Raw genomic sequence first — 7,500 nt, 5'->3', positions numbered from 1 at the left:
AGAAGGGTTGAATTTCAGCAGCTTTCATTACCAAGTTATCTTTTGATCATGAACTTTGCTGTCCAGTGACTGAAAAATTAAACCTGGAAAACTCCATGAGTTAAGCCTAAAGAAATATGCACCACCAGTGGAGAGCAATGCTAATGTTTAACTAGCTGCAATAGCTGTTTGCTTAGTGGAGAATGTTAGGTATCTGACAGAAGGGACATCTCTCTTATTAGTAATCAAATAGGGCTGACCAGTTGTTGCCATCACTCTGGGATTGTGTCAGGCAATTGAGAACAAGTTCAACACTTTATAGAACTTGAAATACAAAAATCAATATAATTATATTTGTCTTTAGTGTTTTAGCTATGGAAATCATAGAGTAGTGGATTGTTGCCTTGTGAGCTGAATTTATTTATATTGTATTGGCTAAAATAGTTGGAAGTATTAGAATCTTGGTAGAATAGTTAATGAAAGCATTTCATTAGTGGATCATAAGCATGTTTCATCTTTCAGAGTTTTCTAGCTATGTATGACATTTACAAATGTAAATAATTGCTTTAAAGTGTGACGCCTTAGAACACTATACAATTAATTAGAAGTAAAAATTAGAACAATATTTTTCTATTATGTGTCAGTCAGACTTTAATTTAGATGTGGGACAGAGCAATCATTTCTTGACTATTGAACTTAAATTGATAAATTTAAGTAGTACTTTGCTTTTACAGAGCATATGTATCATGAAGTGCAACACAAGTAACATTTTTGCAATAATTAAGAATTATAATGATATATACATAATGATGTATTGAATAATAGTGAATTAAATTACATCAGTTCCATTCAGTATGATCACAAGAAAATTGAAACATACTGTACAATACCAATGCTTTTATACCTTCCCAAACTATCAGAAGTGTGTTGTAATTTGATATTCTAGAAGCATGAGGGGATTAAAAAAAATAAAAAATCATTTGGTTAATGGGTTTACCATGTTTATTTGAATAAGAAAGATTGAAACTCCATTTACGCCTAGCATAAATGCTTTAGAGATCTTAATTATTGATGAAAAATCTGTTGTGCTTCTAAATTTAAAGATATGACAATTTTATAGGAATTTTAATCACCTTTACATTAGGAATTTTAAAGGTAAGAGTAGTTTTTGTATAATGAGAAAAAGAATGTATATTTTAGCCTTCTTAAAAGAGTTGTCCCTTTTATGAGATAATACTATTAGCATTTTGTTGCATACTGTATATCCCTAAGAAGGGATTTTGGTATGATAGTCTCTGTACTTTTAACATGTATTTTTGAAAAATAGTTGAGTTTAGTGTTCACTAAGAGCAAATTATAGCCAATATCATAAAAGGAGAATACATTCTGGAAAGGAGCTTCATAAGATTAACATAGTCTTTTGAGTCTATCAAAGTATATTTAAAATTCCTAATAATAATTTATGTTTGCTTGATCCATGTGTTAATAGTTTGTCACCTGGATTTGTTGGTGGTGTTGAATTTCTGGTTTGTGTTTCCTCCTGAGCATCACAGAACAAAATATTCCCGTCAAATTTTTGGGTCAATTTACAGTTTCCCATAAGAAGTGTTATCACTTGGTTAGTTAGCTTAAAAAAGAATTATATATAATATACTTTACTAGATCCTTTTGGCCTTTGGATACATTTAGCAGGTTTTGACCAGATAAAGTATATTAGTCCTGAGGATATGAACCAATAATTCAATCCTGAATTGAGATCTATGGCCATATGTTTGTTCTAGACCAAACTAAGGCTCTTTCTGATAATCTGAAGTTTTTCACATTAAGAAGAAAGAAAAGAAATTCCAATGCACTTCAGGTGTAATCATTTGCAGCAGATTACAATATTTTAAATCAATATGTGAAATATGTTTTTTCATCTTTCAGCAGACTTAAATCAAAACAAAACAAAATGGAAGGCCTTTTTAAAAAAACCCTACATTTATATATTGCATATCATCCAAACTTTTAATTCACGGAGAATTTTTCATTTTCACTTACTTGATTTTCCTCATGAAGCATTGCTAAGGAAACAAGTTTTTATTATTGCATGAATATAATTACACTACGGTGTATTAGTATTATTTATATAACATAATAATTTATATAGTAAAGGAAAGAAACCCATAATGTGTGATCAGTAAAGAGATGCCACAGAAAAAGGATCCATAGGAAATTAGATTGACCTAAAGAAAACCAAATAAAAGAAAGGAAAAGGGCCATATTTTCTTTGTGGTATTGCTGAAAAGGATGGGAGTATCATTTTCATAGTGGAATAATGTTTTCTGGGAAAACACAAAAGCAGATGTTCCTCATTAGGAACACCCATTGTCTACATATCACAACTATGAACAGATAAATCTATCCTATTTCACCCATACATTCCAATGGCTGTAAATGATTACAGGATACCGCTTTAACTGCTAAACCAAAACCACACTGTGCGCGAAAATAATTCTTCCGTGCCATCATAATATATTTTATTAAAAGGTATAGAAATTCATGGTAAGATACATCCTCTTGACTTTTCCTTTCCTTGTTTGACTTGAATGTATATGAAGGTGGTGTGTCCAACTGTTGAAAATTGAAAAGATTGTGGAGGAACACGGGGAGGCAAGACTACATTACTATCAAAACATTAAGCGGCAACTCACTAGTAAAGCAATGGCAGATCTGCTTGTGCACACAGAATGTGCTTGCAATGTATTACTATAGCATTCTCTGCAATGTTTTTCCAGATGGTACTATCACAGTCATACTGCTAGTTGGCATCTCTGTGGGTAGTAAATATCCCCCCTCCCCAATAAATCTGGCATTATTCTATAGAGTTTAGGAGACTTATCATTCCAAGTGCGTCCTACTTTCCTGTATAGAAGCCAGACATCTGTTTATCCCATTTCTTTCATACAGAGTTTTGAATAGCTTTAGTTTTTTGGGGGAAAAAGTTTTGTCATATTTAACAGCTGTTACAAAATTTCAACCCTGTAGGCTCTTAAAATACTTTTCAACTGACCTCAGATTTTATACATAATTGACATTGCTTGTAGAAAAGCCTCCCTCCCACTATTTAACCATTCATTGTCTGTAATTTCATATTGTCTGGAGTAAAATGAGTTGACCCTCAAGCTTAGTTTTATACTTTGGGTTTCCGATAAATACCGTTAATTCATTTAAACTATAAGTTTACACCTTTAAAGTAATTGTAGAACAGTAGCTGAAGACTGATTGGAGTTTTTTTAGTCAACAGTGTTTCCTTTCACTTCCTGTCACAAAGGTCAAAGAAAGCTGACCTTTGCTGGCAGTCCTAGTCATTGAATTATTCATGTGATTGACTTTTTGTCAGTGCACACAGTTGTGCTGTGGGACATTTTATTCATTTACCTCATTTAAAGCGCCTTTCTGCACCTGTTCAAGTATTAATATCATGTAATTTGGGCCTAATGCCGATTTTGCTGAACACTCATTATATTTTTTATTAGCTATATTTCCAAACGATTATGTATGATTATTACCAAGCCTTACAAACAGCAATGGGTTATTCCCTAGACCTTTACATCTTCTTGTCAGGTTGTTTTCAGAAGCAAGGAGGATAAACATTTGACCAGTCCCAATGTTTTTATTCCTACTCCATATCCAACCAGAGAACTTAAAGCTTTTTCCCTTATGGCTTTGCGAAAGCATGATTAAATCCAACTCTGCAGAAGCTGTACAAATGCCAGCATTTATAAGGTCAACGCTTTTGTTAAAAATGCTATGTAAATGAGGATCTGCAAAAAGGGACATTAAATAAAATTAAATTCATTGTCTTCTTTAATGTCATTTACATTTTGGCTAAGCCCTGGCCTGTCAAGGAGGATTTTTTAAATAATTTTAATTACACATCATTTAGGAATCCAAGGTTTTCTATTCAGTAGCATTTGGATAACCTGCAAAACGGTGACTGTTTATTAACTTCTTAAATGACAAGTTGTCATTTCATCTGCATAATGCACTGAAAATAGTACAGTTTAGAGTAAATTTTTTTCTTCTTAGTTTTCTTTAAGATATGCACATAATTATTGCAGAATAGGCCTTAGCTTCCCTCAACTATTCTTTTTACTTTGATTGTGCTTCATGAAAGGTGTTATTTAGTTCAAAGTACATTTTTACCATGGTGACTTTTCTGTGTAAACTTTTTTTTGTAATTTTCTGTTGGAAACTCGGCAATGATTTCAAGAACATAGTATATTTTAGATTAGCGGATATGACTGCAAAGGATACATTTCTGGGCAGAGGCTGTCACTTTGGCTTTCAAGTGCACAGGTGTGGATATCTCTTTATTGTTTACAAGTAAACCATCAGTCCTACTGTTTTGGAGCTAAAAGATATATGCTACCACATTTATTTGTTCTTCAATGCATATACTTGCACAAAATATAAATGGCTTGGTGGCAAAAACAAACTGCTCATGAAGGAAAGCTATAAAATTCAGCAACATTGAAAAGACCATTTAAAAAAAAAAAAAAGGAAACGAGATGTACTACTCTGAAAATTTTCTTCTTTTTTTTTTTTAACCACGCTACCAAGATTATGCAGCTTACATTGTTCAGTCTGAATCTATATTCTTAACTACTACAGCAAACCACAGTTAATTAAATTGCCTAAATATTTAGATTCTTTGCTAGCAGAGGAATACACTTATACACGATTTTAAAATCATTGTTCTCCAGTAAATCCCAAGTGGGTTAGATGAGACTTTTGTAACCTTCTTTTTCCGGTGTAATATACTTGCTTATTTCTATAAAGCCAAATGCATCTATAGCACTGTTGTACAAAGGAATAATAAAGTAGTATGTTTTTGTGAGAAAGGAAAAGAGGGGGAAGGGATTTAAGCAAAGCTGTCAAAAACTATACTTCAAGAAGTATCCTGATACAAACCATCCTATGCTTCTGTTACAGCCTTATCAGGTGAAAAGCAAAGATACTGCCAGAGCCTATAATTTTGTTAGGATGCCTTTGATGAATTGGATTAGGTTATGGAAAAATCTTTCAAACTCAGAGTTCTGGTACGCATGCTTACAGGAAGTAAATAATTATTATCGGACAGTGGATAATGGAAAAAAGCACATGAAACACAGAAGGAGAAGCTGCTCTAATGAAACCTCTTTTATAACATATACATACAAAGAACCAATATTTTAGATGGATGTATTTAGAATCAACATGGCTGCAACAGTGTTCTGTTACTTTTGAAAGATGGTGAATAATATATTAGACATGGGAGTCCAAGGGGTGTGGGTGGCAGTGGGAGACATGTTGGAGGAGATGGAAATTCCAAGCTCTAACGATGGAGATTGTCACTGCAGATGCCAGGAAGTGATTGACAAGCAGGGCTACAGGAAGTGAAAACTCAGGGAGCTTAACCTGTGCTTGGCAGAGCTTCCAGAGCTTACACTCTAAGAAAATGAAAACCATTCACCTCAGTCAAGCTGCCAGAATACAAGCTCCTCTTGTATGTTTATCTTAATAGCAAATCTCACAAAAATGTTTGTGGTCAAAACTATATATAATAAGACATTATACTGGCATTATTAATACTTTAAAATAAAGATGTGACTACAGCGTAGAGAAAAACAAAGCTGGAAAATTGTATAAGGTCAAGGGTTTGCTCTGGATTTTACAACATTCACAGGTTTGACTGTTTTGTAAACTGGCTTGGTTCATTAAAAACATCAAATTAAAGAAAAAATGTTAATTTATTGTTGTATTAGCTTAGTTGATTCAAAATATAGTTTATTCAGCTATGGTTCTTATCAGTTACTGAATTAACACTTCTTTTTTTTCTCAGACCAAAAAAAAAAAAAAATCCACAGAGCATGAATATAGTATTTGTTAAGTGGGAAGGGAATGAATTTATTTTGCACAGTTTGTAGATTCTAGTAAGTTGAGGCCAGAGGCAAATTTTAAAAAATGAGATCTGTGATTTCTTCACCAAAAGTTTCAGAGCCATAAAACTATGCAGAACCAAGCATCATATGCTTGTGGTTCCCGGAGTGTATAAAGTAAACTGCATCATCTGAAAACAGCAGTAAGGATAGTGTTATGTTTTCCCAATAATTCACTAGGAAATGAGTTTAACATGTGTGGAAAGGAAGGGGCTTACATTTGTGTTGTTGTAAGACATGTAGCATAGGCCCGGCTAGCGGAAGAAGTCGGCTCCAGCTTGTCTCTAGTGAAAGACGAAACACGGTTACACATCTGGTGAGAAAGAACAGTTCATTTGCCGAGACAGCTCTCTCTCTCTGTGCTGCAGCTGAAAGAAGCTATTTTGACAGAAACAAAGCCATGGGGGTTGGGGTAAGCGATTAGCGGTATTCAGCTCACTAAAAACACTTTGGCCTTAATGATAAAGAAATTGTAGAGGGTGGAGGTAAGCAGCCTGGCCTAATCCTTGAACAGTGTTTAACAGGCTTTTTAAAATGTAGAAATGCAAACAATAATTTCCATATAAAACTCCCACTGCACTTTATAAAAGTTTCTATAAAAAATTAAAAGGAAATTGAACCAAAAATTAATCGAGAGGCTAGGAGAGTTATTGAAAAACAAATCTCCAAACTCACTTTTGAGCCATGACATATGTAAAGAAAAAAGTTGATTTGATTGTATGTATGAAGAAGGAATATTCCCTCCTTTAAAAGGTGAATGCACTACTCATGCTCTGTACATTCACCCTTGTTTTGCTTGCTGGACTTGTGTCCGCACAGAAGGCTCAATTTAGTTAGGCGACAAAAAAAAAAAGTTGGAGTAGGGTTATTAATACACAATGGATAGATGTGTGTGCCTTTTATTTTGAATAACAACCAGTAAAATGGAATTGGTCTTGGTATTGTGTGGATTGTCAGGAATGCTCTTTACCAATCCAGATTTGATTAGGATTTCCTCTACAAGTTTGTACAGACCTTCTGTAGTTCATGAGATGCTGCTGGGCAACAAGGTAACTTCATCTAGTCCAAATGGTATTATTAAACTCTAGTTATCATTTTTAGCTACACAGTGAATTTCAACATTACTTCTGATTACATGGAACAAATAATTCATGAGAAGAACTCAGAATATAAAAAATTTAGACACTGATTCTGCAGTCCTTACACCAGAAAATTCTCATTGACTCCCATTGATGTCAGTGATGGTTGCCTGAGTGATGATTGCAGGATTGGGCCCTATGTGCAGAAATGCAAGTTATTATGGAAAAATAGATACACTGAAAAACAACTTTTTGTTTCTCTGCATTAGGGTATGGGATTAGGTGAGTGAAGATGTCCTCAAACCTACGTGTTCTTTTATTTCTTTTTTAAAAAATTGCGACATAAATATTTGTCTAGTTTTTCTTTCTTTTGTGCCCTGATATTATTGTAATTTTGTTATATGTTTTTACTGTCTGAGTGTACACAGAAGTGTATTGTTGGTTTCAGGTCCTTGTAGCTGGTTGCCACCCAAGTTTTG

General features: G+C 33.7%; 1 protein-coding gene across 11 annotated transcripts in view; it reads left to right on the top strand.

The window, feature by feature from the left end:
• EBF3 (EBF transcription factor 3) overlaps positions 1-7,500 on the top strand; it is a 129,344-nt gene that overhangs the window by 9,378 nt on the left and 112,466 nt on the right. The gene's annotated exons all lie outside the window — the stretch shown is intronic.

Source organism: Emydura macquarii, unplaced genomic scaffold (genome assembly GCF_026122565.2).
Source record: "Emydura macquarii macquarii isolate MOO-44397 ecotype Brisbane River unplaced genomic scaffold, CSIRO-AGI_Emac_v2 contig_3343, whole genome shotgun sequence".
In the NCBI taxonomy this organism is placed as follows: Eukaryota; Metazoa; Chordata; order Testudines; family Chelidae; genus Emydura; species Emydura macquarii.
The sequence above is the reverse complement of the archived record's forward strand: the minus strand, read 5'-3'. Positions and strand labels throughout refer to the sequence as shown.